This window comes from Poecilia formosa, unplaced genomic scaffold, assembly GCF_000485575.1.
Source record: "Poecilia formosa unplaced genomic scaffold, Poecilia_formosa-5.1.2 Scaffold243, whole genome shotgun sequence".
NCBI classification, from domain to species: Eukaryota; Metazoa; Chordata; class Actinopteri; order Cyprinodontiformes; family Poeciliidae; genus Poecilia; species Poecilia formosa.
Genome location: NW_006800182.1, coordinates 70297 through 95135, shown reverse-complemented (window position 1 = coordinate 95135; position 24839 = coordinate 70297). Strand labels below are relative to the sequence as shown.

At 34.9% G+C, this 24839-nt stretch overlaps 1 protein-coding gene across 4 annotated transcripts in view; it reads right to left on the bottom strand.

Moving 5' to 3' along the window:
- cdh22 (cadherin 22) overlaps positions 1-24839 on the bottom strand; it is a 178501-nt gene that overhangs the window by 131185 nt on the left and 22477 nt on the right. The window lies entirely within an intron of this gene.

Below are 24839 nucleotides of genomic sequence, written 5' to 3'. Positions count from 1 at the left end.
ACAAGAGATCTCTTGAGATTACATTGTCGCTGTTTGACTGTTAATTACAGTCAACTTAAGTCTAATAAAAAAAGTTTGTCCTAATGATGATATTTAAAAAGACTCCACGGTTACACAGCTGCGCTGCAAGTGAGTCTAGATTACAGGCCAGAAACTCTGTAAGCAAGATGAAACTCAGGGATTTAGGTCTTTTAATTTAGTGGAACATGATTTATCTGCCGACTAGCTGGAATAGAGGTCATTTTAACAGGGTATGTTTGTATAGCTGACGGATGCAGATTCCTTATAAGGGACAAGTGCCCAAGATGTAACTTTGAACAAGTTGTTGGACATAAAGGATCATCTTGATTACATTAGTCATTATTAAAACATTTCATAAGTGCATGCCATTTTTCATCACCATTCGTAAATGTCCATGAATGAAATAGTTTTCTGCCTCTTTAAAAGTAGGCTGTGTATTATCTACTGTCATGTCACAAGAGAAGAAAAGGCCCTTATTAAAATCACTGTAAATTGCATTGTGTCCAAAAATGTGTGTGTGTGTGTGTTATCATACAGAGCAGGATCATTTATTGCCTAACAAAACAGGTCAAGTATCAATAGTAAGGACAATTTTAGCACTAAGGTTGCTTGACTCCCCTGTTTTCTCCCCAAATAATGTTTTTAGTTGTTAAACATTTGTTTCAGTAAACAAATGTCTACAATTATGAGAGTTCAAGTGAAAGAGTAAATAAAATTACTGCAAAAACAAAAAAGGAATATTTTGGAGCTCTCTGCTCAGCATCTCTGGGCTCTGATGTTTTAAGAAAGTTTTGGAGGAAGTGCAGCTTCTTCACAGGGTCTGAAATTCTTTAATTTTTAAACCTGTTTGTCATCTTGCTCAATTTTTTCCCCCCTTTTTTAGCTGTTGTGATGTAAACACATTTTTGCATTTCATGGGTTGTTTACTCTATTTAATCCAATACAAAGTAGGAAAAAAGGTCTGAAAGTTACAGTATGTAACCTTGATGATTTTTTTAGCATATCTGTTAAAAGTGTGACTATGTTGTGACAGTTTAGGGTATGAGGCAGATAATCTTTGTGGATGAGCGGGAGCTCTTCATAGATTATCTGTCTCATATTATGCTGTCATGACATAGTCATAGTTTTAATAAATATGTAAAAAAAAAGCATATTCTTTATAAAAGTTACATATTGCAGCTTTAAGAGCATTTATTTTGTGTGGTTACCTCAATAAATCAATCTAATATCTCTATTCCTTGGTTTACGTTTATATGTGTTGCATTTTGTTTACTGATTAGATTATTGACACTTATACTGCATACATGTTGGCATGTCCATGAAATATGTTATCGATCGGCTTTACTGGTGATCATCTTAGCAGCCAGTGACTTAAAAATCTACACAAGCAGGTAAAAAAGGTTGGTTTTGTTCTATGGAATGATCTAGAACCCTTCAGAGTTGATTGTTCATAAAAAAAATGTGTACTAAAATGAAGAACATAATAGAAAACCCTGACCACCTACTTTATGTGATATATATTATATATAATACAACTTAATACATATAATACAACAACAGACTTTCTTCAGACTGAGGCTTCATCAGAACCACTGTAATACAGAAGCCTACAGGATGTCTTTCCTACCCACAGGCGTCACCATCTGAAACCACTCTAACAAAGCTTATGAAGACAACAAAAGGCATGTTTGCCTAGTACGATTGTCAATCCAATCACCATGTCCTCCTTGGAGGGGGTACAGACTGAAGACCCAGGAGAAGATGATTCAATCACTGTGGCAGAGGCCTGAGAAAAGACAGGACACCAGGTGTGGATATGTGGCCTGAAATGCTGAAGAATCTGGACATTGTGACTGAAATGGTAGTCCCGACTTAGAAAAAAACAGAACAAAACAAGAAGAAGCAGGACAGGAGAATGCGTGCAATGACCTATCGAGAATCAGACTTTTTAGATTCTCTGAAAAAGTTTACTCAAATCTTGGAACTGGGAGGAGCAATATGGGTTTTGTCCTGGCCGTGGAAAATGGGACCAGTTCTTTCACAGAATTGCTAAAGGGCTCACATGACTACGCTTCTCCAGTCTACATCTGCTTGTGGATCTGGAGGAAGCCTGCGACTACGTTCCACAAAGTACTTATGGGGTGCTGCATGATTATAGAAAATCTGGTTGGCTTTCAGGAATTTCTGAAATCAAACTTTTACTTATTTTGCTGTCAACACAACATCTTTCAAATTCTGAGTCCCACAATACAAAAATACACTAGATTGCATTTATTGAATTAATAATGTACAACCTCTGAGATCACATGACTGGGTCCTCTCTGCAACATCCATCTCAAATCCCATGCAGCTTTTCCACCTCCCAGTGTGTATATTTTTGCTGCATATTGAGGCTCTGAGGGTGTTTTACACTGATTCCCAAGAGGCATGAGTCTATTTATACAGGATCTTAAAACAGGGTAGTCTAACTCGTCCAACATCCCAACCCCACCCTTACAGCAGCAGCAGCTTAAGGTGGCAACATTGACACACCACCACATGATAGTCCAATCTAATCTTTTAATCGCTTCAGTTACTTCAAGTCTCCGGGTGAGATGGGCCAAGCTAGGGGTAAGGATGAAATATCTTCTGCAGAGATATGATACAGTCCTGGAACACATGAGGAAAAACACACACATACTCACTTATACACTCCGTGCCACTCCACCCCACCCCCAGAGTGTTATGGCGAAGTCCCATGTATCTGTGGGTATTAACAGATCAGCACTGAGCAGCCGCCACCCTGCTTTTAAGTCTTTTCTTGAGGTAGTGCTTCTGAAGCCTTCTGCAGAGGAGGATAAATGCGCAGCAATCCCCCAGGCCCAGTGCCTCCTCAACCCTACTCACTTCTGTCTTTGCTGTGCCCTCCTTCTCCTCCATTCCTCACTTATCCCCACTTTCCTTCAGTTCCTCATTATTTCTATCCCACTTCTTTTCCTAAGGATTTCATGCTTTCTGGTAGGCTCTTTGTCCCTACCTTTCCTTTGCTATTTTTGTGTCTTTTTATCCTTTTTCCCCTTTGGCTTTGTGTCTTTGCCATTCTTGATTCTTTGCCCTCATCTTTTCTTTCACTCAACCTCAGTAATGAACGAGACTTGAAGCTCATCACGAAAACGGGGAAAAATTACATATTATAAAACCTTACATCCATGACCAAAGGCTGAATTCTAGGATTCAGGCCTTACCATTCAATCACCACTCACAGATTCCAGATACATTGCCCTCTAAATATTAAGTTTAAAAAAATCACTACAGATGAAAATTAGCCTTTCCATTGAACATTAGCGGCCATCTCATTCAGCACAGCACTTCTCTCTTCGCAGTGGGTTGTATACAGCAGAGACAATTTCTGATAAGCTTCATGATATCAAGATGGAGCATTACATCTGTCACGGCCAAACGTTAGCGACTGGGTAAAATTGAAAATGTCGGTATTACCATCCACTAATCAACTGCTCCCCAATAACTGAGGGCTCAAACTCTGTACGAAACAAAGCTAGACGGAATTTTATTGGTTTTGTTCCCAATGATTAGTGATTAGCAAATTTCTGTAAATGAGCAAATATAGAACATGTACCTAATGTAGCTACACACATGACAGTAAATTGCAAAATGCAAAATGAATAAAGTTTTAATCACATTGCATGTCATGACAATAAATAGCCTGATCACAAATTTATGAGCACAAGGGATGACTAATTCCTACACTAGTGAAAACAAGAGTATACTGCAAATTCAAATGTGCTTCTGCTTGTGTCATTCGCTTTGACAGGTTAAAGATTCAATGTGAGGTGCTTGAAAGGGTTTAGTGCTCAACTTGAACACCAGGAGACACTTTTTCTTTTGTCTCTAACCTTCAAGGTTCTATTCTAAAATGTTTTTCTTTCATTTGGATGTTTGTTGCCACTGTAATTATTCTTGTTTCCACAAGACCATTTACCAAGACAATAAAACCAAGGTTTAGGCAGTGAGATTGGTATATCTGCACATTATTTATTTATTCAGTGTGAAGTGACATTTATTTTAAATGAAGTAGATGCTCTGCAGCAATTTGTTAATACCTATTTCAAACTTCATCATGAATTTGTTATGGAGCTGTCTGGTGTGGCGCTTGTCTTTGATTATATTGATTGTTTACTAGTATTTTGTAACATTTGTACTGAAATTGAGTGAACTCAGTTGAGTAATTTGGTGACATTTGAAGGTAATTTACAAAGCTGGATTTTATTTATGTGTATTAACATGAACAGGGCTGAATGTCAATGTATGCTACACTTTTCAGGATTTTACTTGTGAAAAGTTTAGTTTCCCTTCACTACTTCATGTTGACACATTACATCAATTTGCTATGAAATTAATTTAAGTTCAAAGGATATGAATACTTTTGGATGGTACTGTATAGTGAGCATTGCTGAGGGCTCCTGAATGATTCTGCAATCAAGGAAATAACTGAGAGACAATTAGTTATTTTGGCATTGATATTCTACCAAAACAAGGACAAAATGAGCTTATTACATGTAGTTTCTATAATTACAACATTATTTCTTTGAGAAACCAATGAGATCTTATGTGATTTATTTGTTATCTACAAAACAGAATAACTACTGTGCTTGACAGTACTACGAACAGATAATAAAAAAAAAAAACACAGTAAAAATTAAGGTATTTTTAAATGTAATCCTGATCAAAAACAAGAGATTTTGTTTGTGACATGCACACATACAAGGAATCGTTTTGCAATTCCTGTTCAAAAAAATGATAAACTTGAAGACAGACAGGCAGATGAAGGAAGGCTAAGTAGGTTGAATCCAAATTAAGCTGATCAGAGCTCACTGTGAGATAATCTAGTTATGTGCATAAAGGACTTCCCCATGGCTATAAACACATCAAGTTATGACTCACTGTGTGTGGATTTTTGTATGACCGCATGTTTATGTGGAAATGTTGAAAAAAACAATGTGCAAACTGTTTTCTAATGAGTAATGTTTGTATCTATACATCCATATTCAAATATATCCATAGACTAAGCCTCAAAAAATCTCTGTTTTCTGCTCTACTTGCTCTCACTCAGAAAGGAAATCTGACTTCAGCAGGTGACTTAAAGGACAGACGTTTATTTGTAAGCTAAAACCATGCTAATGAGTTAAGCTATCAAATTTGACAGTGCTGTCATTGTTTTTGTTTGATTTTGTACAACTGAACAGTACACAATACAACAGAAATATGCAACATTTTAGGGAGATTTGAACTCTTAACTGCTAATGTCGGCGTGCACTGAAATTTGTCTGGAAAGACATAATTACTCAGTTGGAGTCATGTGGAAATGCAACGCCAGATTGAATACCCAAGAGGGCTCCACTGTAGACAGAAAATTACAAAAAAGCTAAACTGAAATTTGCCAAAATGCTTGTTGAGAAGCCCTAAATGTTCCATCAGCTCTTTGTTTACCAGAAGAAAAAATAAAACTTTTACAGAAAAGAAAACTCTACCGATGGTGAAACATGGAGGGGGCTGTTATGATTTTGAGGATTTCTTTGTTGCATTTGGTACAGAAAACCTGATGTTCATCTTGGTATAAAATATAGAGCATATAACATGTCTGTAAGCTCAGCATCCGTCACAGATCATGAGCCTTCTAAAAATATACATCAGGCTGTTTTTTAAATCCCCCTTATTAACCCAGAAAATAACCATATGTATCATCAATGCAAAGATCTAATAATTGCAATTTGCAGACGACGTCTCTCACGCCCAAAAAAGTGAGCCACATTGCCTCTTGGCAAATGTCGATATCTCACTGAGTCCAGCGATCTAGTTAGTGTAATGGAGGGCAAACCAATCATTTAATATCTATATTAAAGGCAAACATTTAACACAGAGATTAAAATTCCATCTACAAATAAAACCTACTTATTCCAAATCAAAACTAAGCAACAACAATTTAACAAAAACCCAAACCCGTTTGCATATTCACAGATCCTTGCATATTAACTAAGGTCACCTCACCACATTACTGTATTCATGTAAACTCTCTGACAAGGCCTGGTGATGAGAAAATGGTCTATTCAAGCATAATTGTCTTCCCTCCAATGAATACACAAATAGTGTATAAGGAGATGAACAAAGCCATCATTGTGAAGATGACCTTTAAAACAGTTACTGTACATTTGCTAAGAAATATTACTAGTGACAATAAATCCATTTCCTTTAGAGCCAGTAAATACCTTTATATTTATCTAATGGCAAGAATGCATACTTTTGTTATAGGGAATTGGGATTTATGAATTCAATCAAGTAAGTTAAATAGTTATGCACACAGGGCTATAAAGAGCATACAGAACAGGGCTTCAGTGCAGAAAGACAAACTTATATCACTGAATGAGAAGCATTTGGTCAGTACAGATGCAACAGCTAAATAGGATCTTCTCTGTTTTGGAATCAATTAAAATGGCACATTTGTGTGATAAGTTTATATGAGAACAGAAATACTTGTGAAAAACATGGTATATTCTGATGCCATTTTTTCATTTACTTCCAAAGATAAAAAAAAAAAAACTGACTTAGAATATGTACTCCATATTCAGAAATCTGAGTGATTTTCCATTTCTATTTTTATTGTAATATGCCTTGTAGGTCTAGCTCCCTCTTACTGAGACTTGCCCAGCGTCCTGTATAGTAACCTAAAGCCCCATTTTATATATGATTACAGACCAACTTAAACTCCACATAGACACAGAAGATTCTCTAGATATTTAGGCACGTTCAAGCAATCAGACTTAAAATACTGTAACTTTAGCATGCAAGAAATGTGCCAATAAACTTTTTGAAACCTGTGCACTATTACCTCCTCTGCCACTGCAAGAGCAACGCTCATTAGAGTTCTACTTAAGCCTCAGTGAGATGTGGTTAATCTGAATTTGCTTAAATGAAAAAGCATTTTAAATGGTGCAATGAATGTGGAATAATTGAAGTTAATAGCACATGAAGGTTTAGAAAGACCAGTCTCCTTGATGAAGAGAAATTTGTGCAGTGTTTAAAGCTGATAAGTAAACAGCTACAGTTCAGTTAAGAGGTTGATGGCCTGGAAAAAGCAACATCTTTCAACCCTCTGTGAAAGGCGGTCGAACTGATGATATGTCAGAATGGCCTTCCAGTTTGTTTATCTGAAAAGGTTCCAGTCTTTGTCTCTCCCCTTCCATCTTTGTCTCCCTGTCTACATGACTGTCTGTCTTCCTCAACTGTCTGAAAATTGAGGACTGGAGAAAGAACAGCCCACAAACGGCTTTTCAAAAACAGTAGAATGACAATGGGGCTGTTAAAGTCACTTGGCCTTCCTAATGCTCATCCTATTGACATTATTGATTTCCCTTTCTGTTAGCAACTCTCATAGCCCTCCAGAAAAGAGACTATTCACTTTGCCCCATGGTGATGGTCAGCAAAGTCAGTTTCAATACATACAACACAAACCACACAGAACACACATGCCCACACACACATCTTTGTACTTCGTACAGACTGAGGACTTTGTATTGACTTCCATTCATTTTAGGAACTGAATTTATGCCTATTACAGACACTGTTACTGACCCTAACTATTACTAGTCTATTCCAAACCCTACCTTTGACCAAAACCTAATTCACACCATACTTCTAAAGCTAAGTAGTAGAGAACAAAAGACCTGCAAAAAAAAGCGAGGACCAGTAAAAGGTTCTCACTTTCCTTAAATGACCTCCCTTTGTTAGTAAATACTGTGAAAGTGGTCCTCTATGAGTGCACACACACACTGCCAAGGACCGAAATAGATTCATGTTCAAACGCAGTCGCGACCAAAGTCCAAACTTCAAACTCTTCTCCTATGATGTTCTGCCAGTCAAAGGAGAGAAGAGCTTTCTCCAAGCACAGCAAATATCTTGTCCTTTTCCCTGTCTTCCTTTTTCACTTATTTTTTTCATGGCAGCCTGAGGCTCTGACCTTGTTTAATGTCCTCCACCTGACTGGCCACTCAAGCAATTCTTCCCACTTAATGAGAGAATGTCACTTGTTAGCCTGTGCCATTAGCCCTAGCTTCAGTCCCTAAATCCACCTGACATATCATGCCAGCCCTGTACAAAATAGTGCTATACTGACAACTGAAAAAGAAAACAAAACCAAATGTGGTGAAACAAAGTAGCACACTTATACCAGAGCCCAAATTGAGTTGAACCTGCTAACATAATTTTAAATGAGGCTGTTTTTGTTCTTGAAGCCTAAAGAAAGTGGAAAGATATTTATGAGAAGGAGTATTTGTCAGGATGAAATGGATTTTAGGAGAAACTATTTATTAAATCAGATAAATGTCCTTCATGTCATTAGTTACCAGATAGTTTTTATAAGGTGTGATACAAAATCCTGTCAAAAAAAGAGAACAAGAGTGAAATGACAAGTCTTACAGCTTCTATCAGCTAAAAAGAATACCAAAATAATGGTGTGGTTAACAGTTTCTCCTTTTCACATTAGAGCATTGGGTTTTAAATGTCAAAGCACTTCTGTTTTTTTTTTTTTTGTTTTTTTTTCCTCTGGGTTTTCTGGTTTTCCCTCAGCCCTGTAGTAAATCAGCCTAACATCCATCTGATATGGATGTAAATACAATCTCCATGTTTCCGTGGATAATAGTGATCACAGATGTGGAACTTTAATTAATTGGCTGTTTTCCCGTACTTTATCTTTGAAATGTTGCTTTAATTCCACAAAATGATTAGAAAAGATGAAAAGCAGCTGGACCAGATGTTTAGGGAACTTTTTACCGCTTTATTTTTTTCTTCTTCCTGATCCTGTGATTTGCCAAGATGCTGGTAGAAGCAAATTCATCTGCTTTAATGCCATGTCTTGAGTTATAGTTGAAAGACATAACCAAAAACCTTAGACACATCCACAAATGGGTGTGTGGAAAGTGCATTAATGATGAAGTTTGTAGGAAACCATGAGCATATTTAACTGCATGACCTTACTATCCTCATAAGTAATTTTGGTTTTAATCTTTGGTTTTAGTGTAGCTTAAGCTTGTTAATGACAAAACCATAAGTTTACAGAGAAAACTGTTTGAGATTGTGGGTGAAACGTCTTCAAATTTGCAGATTTGGGCATTTTTACTGTAAAAATGTCCAAACTGTTTTTAAAAACAGTTGTATTTTTCTCTTAATGGATCAGTGGTAAATGTTTTTTTGTAAGGAGTATGTGGTAGGAACAAATGGATGACTTGAAATAAATAATTACACTTTGATGATGGTACAGTGTTTTAGACCTTCAACATAATGATTTTTTTATTTTTTTATTTTTTTTAATGATTCTATTACCAGAATAGTTTCTAACAACAATTTGGCAAATAACTGGGGGCATAAACAACACGTTATGAACATTTCTAACTTGGACACATTCTAAAAGTCTGTCTTTCTAGACTTTTAAACTTCAGCTCCCTTGAATTTGAGTAACAGAAAGCCGACAGAGACATTGGTTCAGTAATGTTTTAAAGCACTGACTCTTCTAGGAAGCTCTCCTTGACATTAAACACATCACACATTATTCACTTGGCTTTTAACTTTTCAGAGTAATAAGTACAGACATATAAATCTTTTTTCCCCCAACCACAACTTCCCTTCTCTTAAAAAAAGACAAGGGAAATGATTTTGGTATGGTGACCTTTAAATGACTTATCCAAATGGAAACATTGTTTAGAATTAAGCAAATGTGGCTCATGTAGTCTAAAAAAGATGTATTGTAAAGCATCTTTCAGACAGCCCCAAAGATTCATCCATTTTCTAATTTAGAGCTATCCATTTGTGCACATATTGCACAATAAAAGAAACATGTTTGATGAGTGACATCTACTCAAGGTCCTCAAAAAAAAGATTAGTAACAACAGCAGACACAGTATTTTGACTCTCAAGAGTCCTTATCTTAAACAGCTGGAGTCTTAAAGGGAAAAAAAAATCTTAGCATAGATATGCATTTGGATGAAAAGAACGGAGCTAAGATTGTTGGGGTTTTGGTTTTGTTTAAAAATGTCATAAGGTGTGGTTTTAAAGTAGGACCCAAATGCAAGAGCAGCAGAAGCAGAGAGTTGATGAATGTTTAAAATAAAAAAAAAGGATTACCAAAACATACAAGAATGACAGTGAGCCAGGGTAGAAACAAAAAGTAGTCCACAGCAAAAAGAGCCAACAAGGAAATACAGAAGACGACGGGGAAGGAAAGGAGTGAGGAGAGACTGAGAAAGAGGTGCTTAAATACTGGGAGGTTTAATGCAAAAACAATGAACCTGGGCTGATTAGCTAACTGATTGCAGGTGTGAGGGGGGAGAGCAGAAGGCAGACTGAGGAGAGGGGAAAGAGAGAGAGAAAGTGGCACAGGGGGCCAAACAGAGTACACAGGGGACAAGAACATTAATCTAGCAGTAAACCAAACTAAGCATATTAAAATTAGCGTAGCTAAGAGTAACTAGACACAAGAAATAATCATAATGAGCTACAATCATTAAGAAAGCACTGAACTGAAGATAAACAGGAACAAGTTTGTTCCTAACCAAACTAAGGAACACAAAATAATGAAACTACAATCAAATCAAACTACACAACAACCTAAAATCCAAACAAAAACTTTCCTATTTTGTCATGCTAGACTCAATAAATTCAGTCTATTTCATGAAATTTGATGTCATAGTTTGCATTTTATCGTACAAAAAAAACACCAAATAAATAAAATAAAGATTTAAAGCATGTAGTCTGAAAACTCCTAAAAATGATCCAAATCAACTATTGCCATCAGTAGTCTTCTAAACAGTAAAAATATGTATATCATTTATACTATGCATACATATTTTTCTTTGCAGTATGAAGTTTAACGAAAGGTTACGTGGTAAAACAATTTTCTAAGCCTTGAAAAAATCTTTTAATCCATCATATGAAAATACAAACATAAGGGCACAAAAGCAAACATACCGAGACAAAATAACAAGACATAGACCTAAGCTGATAGGGAAGCACAACATTAATCAGAGAAGCATTCAGACACCTATAGTACCTCTACAGAGAAGCTGCAAAGATCCACAACTCAGGTAGGAGATTTTGTTGACATGACATCTACCAGATGCGGACTGCCTTTCTACAAGTGGGACAATGAGGAAGCCATTGAAGAAAGAAAGAAAGTCAAATCCTGTTTGTAGTTTACTCTCAGGGACAAAGCAAATATGTGCTGTGTGTGGCAACAACAACGTAACACTGAACATGTACCTTGAGAAAAAATATCCCCATGTGGTGAAATGTGGTGGCAGCAGCATCATGGTGTGGTGATTTTGTTTGACAGTTCAGAAAGGGAAGTTACTCACAGCAATAATAAGAAAACCTAAGTACAAGAGGTGGCAAAAGACTTGATAGTGTTTTGAACGTTCACTTTTAGTAAGAAAATGGTCAATATGCAGGTAGAGTACACAGAGAGGAATGGGTTAGATTGAGACAAATTCAATTGCTGGAATGGCTCCCCTACTCTGTAAAACTGAATTTATATTTCAAGTTTTGAAAACTGTAATCTAACTCAGCTTGAGCCATGTTGCAAAGAAAAAAGGCAACATCATGTCTCTAGATTTGCAAAAGTGGTTCAAAGATACCCCAAAACATTTCAACTGTACAAGTAAACTTAAAGTGTTGACACTGTGGAGAGGAATGCTACTGTCTGACAGTTTTTTTTTTTGTTTTTTTTTTATGTAAATCATTTTTAATCCACAAACAATTTTTCTTACACTAAATAATTACAAGCTATTTTTCTGTTGGTCAATCAAATAAGAGTCCAATAAAATACAGTGAAGTCTTTGGTTATACTGTTACAAAATAGTTCAAGATGTATAAAAAGAAAAAAAAAAAAAAATATTGCTCAAATCTGTCAAAAAAAGAAGGGCATCTTATCTACTACTTGCTGACATATATCCAGGCAGGATTAAATAAAGAAGCTGCTTCTGTAATGTAAATGGAGGTGGAAAGAAGAAGAAAACAATCAGGCAACCAAAGGATTATTGAGAGGAACTCAATTATTAAATTACTCTGTGTATTTCTGTTTTTTGTTTCTCTAGCGCACTGTTAAAAAATGTCTCTGTCTCTGTCCCATGAGAGGTGACCTGCATTTGTAGTGTGCTCCCCCTTTAACCTAGCTGTAAGCTATTCTCACCTGTCAGATCAGTGCCAGGATTTGTGTTTACATGTGGAGGTGTGGAGGTGTGTGTGCGCGTGTTCGTGTGTGTGTGTGTGTGTTTGCCCAGGTTAATATGTTAGTGTTTGTGGGTATAGATATTGGTAAGACTTTGTCATAGGATTTGTGTACACATGTTGGAATATTTGTTATTTTCATACAAACAGAAAAGTAATTTTCTCAACTCTGCCAAATGCCCAAAGCCATTCCAATTGAGGTTTAAGTTCTTAGCTTTGAATGCTTTTCTTTCACGTTGTGTTTTTGCAGATACACAAACTTATTCACATAACTAAATTGAACATCTGTGCAAGTGTATTTGAGAATATAAATATGTTTATAGCTATTGCATGAAACAGTAAGAGGAGTGAAATGATAATTCTAAAGTGTACATGGTATGTTTCACAACGAGCTTTATATAACTAATGTATTTTGTCTGCACATATTTAAAAGAGCAAACCTTTAAATGTCCATTAATATACAAAATGTGTAGTTTCGATTAGATCAGAATAAAGCCTAAATACACCTTATAAAATGCATAAATATTTCATAAGCTTACACACTGATGCAGAAATACATAAATTTATATGAATGTGAACTGAAAAAAGTGAAAAATATGACCAAAATTTGATACATTAAAGCAACACAAGCTAATAAAAAAAACAATACAACAATACAAGCACCAACTCAAAACAAACAAGTAGAAAAAAAAAAACAAGAGCTTAGAGAAATTAAACAGCGTGATGTGAAATCAGACATTCATAGATTATTAAGAATAGATCAACTTATCATCATCACAAATCCTAAACAGTTTCAATGCCATTATAATACATCTCCCAAATTACACAAATCTAAAAAAAAACTAAGGCAAAACATTTATTTAAATAATGGTCTTTGACATCTGGTCAGAGCACCAGAGCACATATGTGATTGGTTTTTGACACGGCCAAGTAAGTGTGAACTTACTTATTTATTTAAAATACGTAAGACGGATCAAACGGAACTACTCCACACTCCTTCCCGTCACCGTCCTGAACAACACAGAGCCTTCTGTGGATCAGTTCCAGTTTCGAGGAACCACACTTTCTTAGAACCTGGATCTTAAACAAAGACACTGTTCAGAATAAAGAACAGCAAGGACTGTATTTCCTCCAACAACTTAACAAGTGCAACATGTAAACGGAGCTGCCGGTTATCGTCTACTCTGTCATCATTCAGCCTGTCCTGTGCTCATCTATCACTGTGTCCTCTTGCTTCAACCACAAACCATGACACGACCAGGGTGAAATGAACAATCACATCACACTTGTACAGGCTTAGAATCGGGGAAAGGACAGCTAATCTCACTGCAAACCCTTAACATCCAGCACACAAACTGTTAAGTCTTCAGCCTTCAGGTTGGCACCACATTAAAACTGTAAAGCATTGGAATTATAAGTCCTCCACTTTTTTTTTACTGCCAAAGTTATAAAGCGATATTAAATAAATTAGAAGATTAATTCTGATGATGTCAGATTTAAACTATCTTTTGAAAATTATAACCATAAAGTATGTATTAAATATACTTCCCATTTAGCTCATATTTCTATACTGATTAGTTTGATTTTTATATTAATGTTGTGTTTTTATTAGCTGTGAGCAGAAAGTCATCATAATTATCAAAAGTAAAGGCTTTTAAACTTCATCGTGTGTAATTAGCAAAAGTTATTAAAAGAGTTTTTCAGTAAATTAAGTTACTGAAATAAATGACTTCAATAATATTCATATTTATTGAATCCTACAGATTTCTTAAAAAAAATAAACAAACAAAAAAAGAATAAAGAGTAAAGTCCAACACATAAAGCCGCAATATGTTTTGGATGAGTGGGTTGTGCATGATTGCGTCCCACTAAAGATTTTAGGTCAACTTTGATTTCTTCCAGTCAATTAAAAATAACATCGCTTGACAGATACCTGATATCACCTTCTCGCAGCATTCCAATTAAATTTACATGACTTAAGAATCATTCCCTTCACAGTCTGTGTACTCCTGCCAGTGTGGTGTATCTTATTATCCCCCTAAAAAAAATCTCATAGCCAGAACTGCAAAAGATAAGACATGTTTGATTTGGTGGTAAATATTTCTGCAGTTAGCAATGACTCTAGAAGTCCAAAGCTTACTAAATTATTCTTCATGAATTATTTACATACACATATCCAAGAACTGTGCAAGAAATATTCCCATAAATAATTTTGCAACAGTGATAGTTATTTTCTTGCACAGACTAAACATGCAGAGGATAAAATTTGCTTACAGTAACTTTCTATCACAAGAAGATATCAGCCTGGTTGAATCTACAATGATAGTCTGCAAGATAGAGTTTAAGGATGAAGATGTTTTTTTTTTTTTCATTATTATTATTTTTCTCCAAATGATAACAGAGTTAGTTACCTGCATGGATGCTTTTTTTGTCTAGCTGAACACACAGAACTTTTGCTATTAAATGCGACCATGTGTGTAGTTCATTTTAGAGGAGAGGATTAGGAACCTTGAGATTTGATGGATTTCAAGATAGAATGTAGACTGAAAAATTGTGCTGGATTAGTGGTGGATAAGAGCTTACACCGTGTAGGTGCAATGTCTGTCACCATTAGAATCAGACTGTCAACAAACCAGTAGGACAGTGAGATAAAGGATTAAATAAATAATATATAGGGAGACATTGCCTTTTTAGCTTTATCTATGTTCCAAAAAGCCATTTACTCATAAGATAATAAAATAAAAAAAAATAACAGAAACATATGGTTTGAAGACTGGCTGCCGGGTAGAGTGTGAAACCTAAAATCCTCTAATTGGAAAAGGACTAATGGAGAGGCTGAAAGAAAAACTTTTCACGCATATGCTATTTATTAATAGTTAATGCTCTGCCTGTTGAGCTGTACCTCAACACTACCAGCACATAGTCAATTCTTAGAATAGTATGTTAAACACCATGGTGGACAAGATAATCTGAGTTAATAGCACGAGCAGTTTTTAAGTTATTTATTTTTAAGGGAAAAAGCTATTCAGACCAACCTGTCCATATGTAAGAAAATATTGTAACTTAAATCAAATAACCAGTGGTCGCATTGTTGGCATTAAAAACTGCTTTTACATCACCAACAGTCCTGTTTGTGGAGTTGTTTTTTATCCAAGGTAACTAAAGAATTTTTCAAGCATGAACAGCCATTTAACATCATAAAATATAATTTCAATCAGATTAAAGTGCAGACATTGCTCTAACACCTTCTACTTTTTGCCCTTTGGAGGAGCACTGACTGCAAGTTTTCTTTGTAGTTTATTAGATACTGTCATATTTAATAAATGAGACATAGCACTTCAATGAACTTTGTTTAAAATATACTTCTTAAAAGCAACTCATTTTAATATAGTGCTTTTATATAGTGTTGTGTTTGTTCTTTTGGATGTGTTCAGGGCATAGAGAAAATTAAAGGCAGCCTATGAGGAAATTTATACTACAGGTGCACAAATGATTAATCTGCTTCATCAATTAAAATCACTCTATACTGACTGACCAGAGAAGGCACACGTTTCCTTATTGCACAGGAAAACATTTTAGAGGAAAGTCTGTGTTCAAAGTAAAGATATCAGAATATACAGAATATATATAGATCCATTTACCAGCTCAAGAACAGTACAAATAAAGTGAGTAACTCACTTCCTGTGTCCTTAGCGTTTATCTTAAGTTGTTTAAATAAATAAATAAATAAATAAATAAATAAATAAATAAATAAATAAATAAATAAATAAATAAATATAGTTCTGCTGTTACAACAATGAATTCTTTGTGAAAGTGCTATAAAGTTTACTATTGTTGCTGTTAAATAGCATACAAGGATGGTGTAAGCTGTTGTGGGGTAAATTGTGGTGTAAAAGATAGAGGGAGTGAAAACGGAGGAAGAGATGGACATAGAGGTTTAGGAGGAGATATAAAAGAAGGAGAAACAAAAGACTGGATCAGCAACCATTAAAAGAAGACTGCCAGGTATTGGTGAAGTGTGCATGACTGAGTTGGCATTCCGTCTTTCCTTAGTATTATATTAACCTCTAAAGATCAAAGGAAACAATGACTGCATGTGAATTTCTTTGTCATTGTGTCCCAAAGAAACGACAAAAAAATATTAAAAACATGCTTCATTTACCAAGATTATGTTTAACAAACAGGAGAACTGCACTTGTGTTCAATTATAGTCTAGTATAAATGTGATGGAGTGTTAAGACATATATTCTTAGGGCTTATACATAATTGTCTTTAGATACAACAAGATTAGTCTAAATTGAAAGGACATTTCAACAGCTTGTCTGAAAGTGTAAAAAGCAGAGAATCTAAGCATTGTTTTGATTTGCAGAAAATCAAAATTTAATTAGCAAATTCCCCTGAATAGGTCATGCACTTGAAACAGTTTACTTTTTTAATCATTTTACTAATGATATCTCTATGAAAGCAGGAAAAAAGAAAATTCAGAGCAAGGTCATTAGTGTCAATGCTTCTTTAAACCACCAGAGAAAAACATGTTGAAGTTTATAAAGTTGTCAGATATATCCTTTGCGTTTGGACTGGCAAATGCTGCAGCATGTTGTTATTTGTCAAGAGAACATGTGAGGTAACCAAACCCATTAAAGTTACTGGAAATTAGAATCAGCAAACTTGTTTCTTAAATTCTAGAAATAATAACAGGCCTAGACATTGTAGAAAAAGTAACCAAAGGCGCTTTCACACTGAGGTACAAGAAAATCCAAATGCATTAATTTGTTAAATATTTGATTGATAGTTTGNTGTAGTAAATCAGCCTAACATCCATCTGATATGGATGTAAATACAATCTCCATGTTTCCGTGGATAATAGTGATCACAGATGTGGAACTTTAATTAATTGGCTGTTTTCCCGTACTTTATCTTCGAAATGTTGCTTTAATTCCACAAAATGATTAGAAAAGATGAAAAGCAGCTGGACCAGATGTTTAGGGAACTTTTTACCGCTTTATTTTTTTCTTCTTCCTGATCCTGTGATTTGCCAAGATGCTGGTAGAAGCAAATTCATCTGCTTTAATGCCATGTCTTGAGTTATAGTTGAAAGACATAACCAAAAACCTTAGACACATCCACAAATGGGTGTGTGGAAAGTGCATTAATGATGAAGTTTGTAGGAAACCATGAGCATATTTAACAGCATGACCTTACTATCCTCATAAGTAATTTTGGTTTTAATCTTTGGTTTTAGTGTAGCTTAAGCTTGTTAATGACAAAACCATAAGTTTACAGAGAAGACTGTTTGAGATTGTGGGTGAAACATCTTCAAATTTGCAGATTTGGGCATTTTTACTGTAAAAATGTCCAAACTGTTTTTAAAAACAGTTGTATTTTTCTCTTAATGGATCAGTGGTAAATGTTTTTTTGTAAGGAGTATGTGGTAGGAACAAATGGATGACTTGAAATAAATAATTACACTTTGATGATGGTACAGTGTTTTAGACCTTCAACATAATGATTTTTTTATTTTTTTATTTTTTTTAATGATTCTATTACCAGAATAGTTTCTAACAACAATTTGGCAAATAACTGGGGGCATAAACAACACGTTGTGAACATTTCTAACTTGGACACATTCTAAAAGTCTGTCTTTCTAGACTTTTAAACTTCAGCTCCCTTGAATTTGAGTAACAGAAAGCCGACAGAGACATTGGTTCAGTAATGTTTTAAAGCACTGACTCTTCTAGGAAGCTCTCCTTGACATTAAACACATCACACATTATTCACTTGGCTTTTAACTTTTCAGAGTAATAAGTACAGACATATAAATCTTTTTTCCCCCAACCACAACTTCCCTTCTCTTAAAAAAAGACAAGGGAAATGATTTTGGTATGGTGACCTTTAAATGACTTATCCAAATGGAAACATTGTTTAGAATTAAGCAAATGTGGCTCATGTAGTCTAAAAAAGATGTATTGTAAAGCATCTTTCAGACAGCCCCAAAGATTCATCCATTTTCTAATTTAGAGCTATCCATTTGTGCACATATTGCACAATAAAAGAAACATGTTTGATGAGTGACATCTACTCAAGGTCCTCAAAAAAAAGATTAGTAACAACAGCAGACACAGTATTTTGACTCTCAAGAGTCCTTATCTTAAACAGCTGGAGTCTTAAAGGGAAAAAAAAATCTTAGCATAGATATGCATTTGGATGAAAAGAACGGAGCTAAGATTGTTGGGGTTTTGGTTTTGTTTAAAAATGTCATAAGGTGTGGTTTTAAAGTAGGACCCAAATGCAAGAGCAGCAGAAGCAGAGAGTTGATGAATGTTTAAAATAAAAAAAAAGGATTACCAAAACATACAAGAATGACAGTGAGCCAGGGTAGAAACAAAAAGTAGTCCACAGCAAAAAGAGCCAACAAGGAAATACAGAAGACGACGGGGAAGGAAAGGAGTGAGGAGAGACTGAGAAAGAGGTGCTTAAATACTGGGCGGTTTAATGCAAAAACAATGAACCTGGGCTGATTAGCTAACTGATTGCAGGTGTGAGGGGGGAGAGCAGAAGGCAGACTGAGGAGAGGGGAAAGAGAGAGAGAAAGTGGCACAGGGGGCCAAACAGAGTACACAGGGGACAAGAACATTAATCTAGCAGTAAACCAAACTAAGCATATTAAAATTAGCGTAGCTAAGAGTAACTAGACACAAGAAATAATCATAATGAGCTACAATCATTAAGAAAGCACTGAACTGAAGATAAACAGGAACAAGTTTGTTCCTAACCAAACTAAGGAACACAAAATAATGAAACTACAATCAAATCAAACTACACAACAACCTAAAATCCAAACAAAAACTTTCCTATTTTGTCATGCTAGACTCAATAAATTCAGTCTATTTCATGAAATTTGATGTCATAGTTTGCATTTTATCGTACAAAAAAAACACCAAATAAATAAAATAAAGATTTAAAGCATGTAGTCTGAAAACTCCTAAAAATGATCCAAATCAACTATTGCCATCAGTAGTCTTCTAAACAGTAAAAATATGTATATCATTTATACTATGCATACATATTTTTCTTTGCAGTATGAAGTTTAACGAAAGGTTACGTGGTAAAACAATTTTCTAAGCCTTGAAAAAATCTTTTAATCCATCATATGAAAATACAAACATAAGGGCACAAAAGCAAACATACCGAGACAAAATAACAAGACATAGACCTAAGCTGATAGGGAAGCACAACATTAATCAGAGAAGCATTCAGACACCTATAGTACCTCTACAGAGAAGCTGCAAAGATCCACAACTCAGGTAGGAGATTTTGTTGACATGACATCTACCAGATGCGGACTGCCTTTCTACAAGTGGGACAATGAGGAAGCCATTGAAGAAAGAAAGAAAGTCAAATCCTGTTTGTAGTTTACTCTCAGGGACAAAGCAAATATGTGCTGTGTGTGGCAACAACAACGTAACACTGAACATGTACCTTGAGAAAAAATATCCCCATGTGGTGAAATGTGGTGGCAGCAGCATCATGGTGTGGTGATTTTGTTTGACAGTTCAGAAAGGGAAGTTACTCACAGCAATAATAAGAAAACCTAAGTACAAGAGGTGGCAAAAGACTTGATAGTGTTTTGAACGTTCACTTTTAGTAAGAAAATGGTCAATATGCAGGTAGAGTACACAGAGAGGAATGGGTTAGATTGAGACAAATTCAATTGCTGGAATGGCTCCCCTACTCTGTAAAACTGAATTTATATTTCAAGTTTTGAAAACTGTAATCTAACTCAGCTTGAGCCATGTTGCAAAGAAAAAAGGCAACATCATGTCTCTAGATTTGCAAAAGTGGTTCAAAGATACCCCAAAACATTTCAACTGTACAAGTAAACTTAAAGTGTTGACACTGTGGAGAGGAATGCTACTGTCTGACAGTTTTTTTTTTTGTTTTTTTTTTATGTAAATCATTTTTAATCCACAAACAATTTTTCTTACACTAAATAATTACAAGCTATTTTTCTGTTGGTCAATCAAATAAGAGTCCAATAAAATACAGTGAAGTCTTTGGTTATACTGTTACAAAATAGTTCAAGATGTATAAAAAGAAAAAAAAAAAAAAATATTGCTCAAATCTGTCAAAAAAAGAAGGGCATCTTATCTACTACTTGCTGACATATATCCAGGCAGGATTAAATAAAGAAGCTGCTTCTGTAATGTAAATGGAGGTGGAAAGAAGAAGAAAACAATCAGGCAACCAAAGGATTATTGAGAGGAACTCAATTATTAAATTACTCTGTGTATTTCTGTTTTTTGTTTCTCTAGCGCACTGTTAAAAAATGTCTCTGTCTCTGTCCCATGAGAGGTGACCTGCATTTGTAGTGTGCTCCCCCTTTAACCTAGCTGTAAGCTATTCTCACCTGTCAGATCAGTGCCAGGATTTGTGTTTACATGTGGAGGTGTGGAGGTGTGTGTGCGCGTGTTCGTGTGTGTGTGTGTGTGTTTGCCCAGGTTAATATGTTAGTGTTTGTGGGTATAGATATTGGTAAGACTTTGTCATAGGATTTGTGTACACATGTTGGAATATTTGTTATTTTCATACAAACAGAAAAGTAATTTTCTCAACTCTGCCAAATGCCCAAAGCCATTCCAATTGAGGTTTAAGTTCTTAGCTTTGAATGCTTTTCTTTCACGTTGTGTTTTTGCAGATACACAAACTTATTCACATAACTAAATTGAACATCTGTGCAAGTGTATTTGAGAATATAAATATGTTTATAGCTATTGCATGAAACAGTAAGAGGAGTGAAATGATAATTCTAAAGTGTACATGGTATGTTTCACAACGAGCTTTATATAACTAATGTATTTTGTCTGCACATATTTAAAAGAGCAAACCTTTAAATGTCCATTAATATACAAAATGTGTAGTTTCGATTAGATCAGAATAAAGCCTAAATACACCTTATAAAATGCATAAATATTTCATAAGCTTACACACTGATGCAGAAATACATAAATTTATATGAATGTGAACTGAAAAAAGTGAAAAATATGACCAAAATTTGATACATTAAAGCAACACAAGCTAATAAAAAAAACAATACAACAATACAAGCACCAACTCAAAACAAACAAGTAGAAAAAAAAAAACAAGAGCTTAGAGAAATTAAACAGCGTGATGTGAAATCAGACATTCATAGATTATTAAGAATAGATCAACTTATCATCATCACAAATCCTAAACAGTTTCAATGCCATTATAATACATCTCCCAAATTACACAAATCTAAAAAAAAACTAAGGCAAAACATTTATTTAAATAATGGTCTTTGACATCTGGTCAGAGCACCAGAGCACATATGTGATTGGTTTTTGACACGGCCAAGTAAGTGTGAACTTACTTATTTATTTAAAATACGTAAGACGGATCAAACGGAACTACTCCACACTCCTTCCCGTCACCGTCCTGAACAACACAGAGCCTTCTGTGGATCAGTTCCAGTTTCGAGGAACCACACTTTCTTAGAACCTGGATCTTAAACAAAGACACTGTTCAGAATAAAGAACAGCAAGGACTGTATTTCCTCCAACAACTTAACAAGTGCAACATGTAAACGGAGCTGCCGGTTATCGTCTACTCTGTCATCATTCAGCCTGTCCTGTGCTCATCTATCACTGTGTCCTCTTGCTTCAACCACAAACCATGACACGACCAGGGTGAAATGAACAATCACATCACACTTGTACAGGCTTAGAATCGGGGAAAGGACAGCTAATCTCACTGCAAACCCTTAACATCCAGCACACAAACTGTTAAGTCTTCAGCCTTCAGGTTGGCACCACATTAAAACTGTAAAGCATTGGAATTATAAGTCCTCCACTTTTTTTTTACTGCCAAAGTTATAAAGCGATATTAAATAAATTAGAAGATTAATTCTGATGATGTCAGATTTAAACTATCTTTTGAAAATTATAACCATAAAGTATGTATTAAATATACTTCCCATTTAGCTCATATTTCTATACTGATTAGTTTGATTTTTATATTAATGTTGTGTTTTTATTAGCTGTGAGCAGAAAGTCATCATAATTATCAAAAGTAAAGGCTTTTAAACTTCATCGTGTGTAATTAGCAAAAGTTATTAAAAGAGTTTTTCAGTAAATTAAGTTACTGAAATAAATGACTTCAATAATATTCATATTTATTGAATCCTACAGATTTCTTAAAAAAAATAAACAAACAAAAAAAGAATAAAGAGTAAAGTCCAACACATAAAGCCGCAATATGTTTTGGATGAGTGGGTTGTGCATGATTGCGTCCCACTAAAGATTTTAGGTCAACTTTGATTTCTTCCAGTCAATTAAAAATAACATCGCTTGACAGATACCTGATATCACCTTCTCGCAGCATTCCAATTAAATTTACATGACTTAAGAATCATTCCCTTCACAGTCTGTGTACTCCTGCCAGTGTGGTGTATCTTATTATCCCCCTAAAAAAAATCTCATAGCCAGAACTGCAAAAGATAAGACATGTTTGATTTGGTGGTAAATATTTCTGCAGTTAGCAATGACTCTAGAAGTCCAAAGCTTACTAAATTATTCTTCATGAATTATTTACATACACATATCCAAGAACTGTGCAAGAAATATTCCCATAAATAATTTTGCAACAGTGATAGTTATTTTCTTGCACAGACTAAACATGCAGAGGATAAAATTTGCTTACAGTAACTTTCTATCACAAGAAGATATCAGCCTGGTTGAATCTACAATGATAGTCTGCAAGATAGAGTTTAAGGATGAAGATGTTTTTTTTTTTTTCATTATTATTATTTTTCTCCAAATGATAACAGAGTTAGTTACCTGCATGGATGCTTTTTTTGTCTAGCTGAACACACAGAACTTTTGCTATTAAATGCGACCATGTGTGTAGTTCATTTTAGAGGAGAGGATTAGGAACCTTGAGATTTGATGGATTTCAAGATAGAATGTAGACTGAAAAATTGTGCTGGATTAGTGGTGGATAAGAGCTTACACCGTGTAGGTGCAATGTCTGTCACCATTAGAATCAGACTGTCAACAAACCAGTAGGACAGTGAGATAAAGGATTAAATAAATAATATATAGGGAGACATTGCCTTTTTAGCTTTATCTATGTTCCAAAAAGCCATTTACTCATAAGATAATAAAATAAAAAAAAATAACAGAAACATATGGTTTGAAGACTGGCTGCCGGGTAGAGTGTGAAACCTAAAATCCTCTAATTGGAAAAGGACTAATGGAGAGGCTGAAAGAAAAACTTTTCACGCATATGCTATTTATTAATAGTTAATGCTCTGCCTGTTGAGCTGTACCTCAACACTACCAGCACATAGTCAATTCTTAGAATAGTATGTTAAACACCATGGTGGACAAGATAATCTGAGTTAATAGCACGAGCAGTTTTTAAGTTATTTATTTTTAAGGGAAAAAGCTATTCAGACCAACCTGTCCATATGTAAGAAAATATTGTAACTTAAATCAAATAACCAGTGGTCGCATTGTTGGCATTAAAAACTGCTTTTACATCACCAACAGTCCTGTTTGTGGAGTTGTTTTTTATTCAAGGTAGCTAAAGAATTTTTCAAGCATGAACAGCCATTTAACATCATAAAATATAATTTCAATCAGATTAAAGTGCAGACATTGCTCTAACACCTTCTACTTTTTGCCCTTTGGAGGAGCACTGACTGCAAGTTTTCTTTGTAGTTTATTAGATACTGTCATATTTAATAAATGAGACATAGCACTTCAATGAACTTTGTTTAAAATATACTTCTTAAAAGCAACTCATTTTAATATAGTGCTTTTATATAGTGTTGTGTTTGTTCTTTTGGATGTGTTCAGGGCATAGAGAAAATTAAAGGCAGCCTATGAGGAAATTTATACTACAGGTGCACAAATGATTAATCTGCTTAATCAATTAAAATCACTCTATACTGACTGACCAGAGAAGGCACACGTTTCCTTATTGCACAGGAAAAGATTTTAGAGGAAAGTCTGTGTTCAAAGTAAAGATATCAGAATATACAGAATATATATAGATCCATTTACCAGCTCAAGAACAGTACAAATAAAGTGAGTAACTCACTTCCTGTGTCCTTAGCGTTTATCTTAAGTTGTTTAAATAAATAAATAAATAAATAAATAAATAAATAAATAAATAAATAAATAAATAAATAAATAAATATAGTTCTGCTGTTACAACAATGAATTCTTTGTGAAAGTGCTATAAAGTTTACTATTGTTGCTGTTAAATAGCATACAAGGATGGTGTAAGCTGTTGTGGGGTAAATTGTGGTGTAAAAGATAGAGGGAGTGAAAACGGAGGAAGAGATGGACATAGAGGTTTAGGAGGAGATATAAAAGAAGGAGAAACAAAAGACTGGATCAGCAACCATTAAAAGAAGACTGCCAGGTATTGGTGAAGTGTGCATGACTGAGTTGGCATTCCGTCTTTCCTTAGTATTATATTAACCTCTAAAGATCAAAGGAAACAATGACTGCATGTGAATT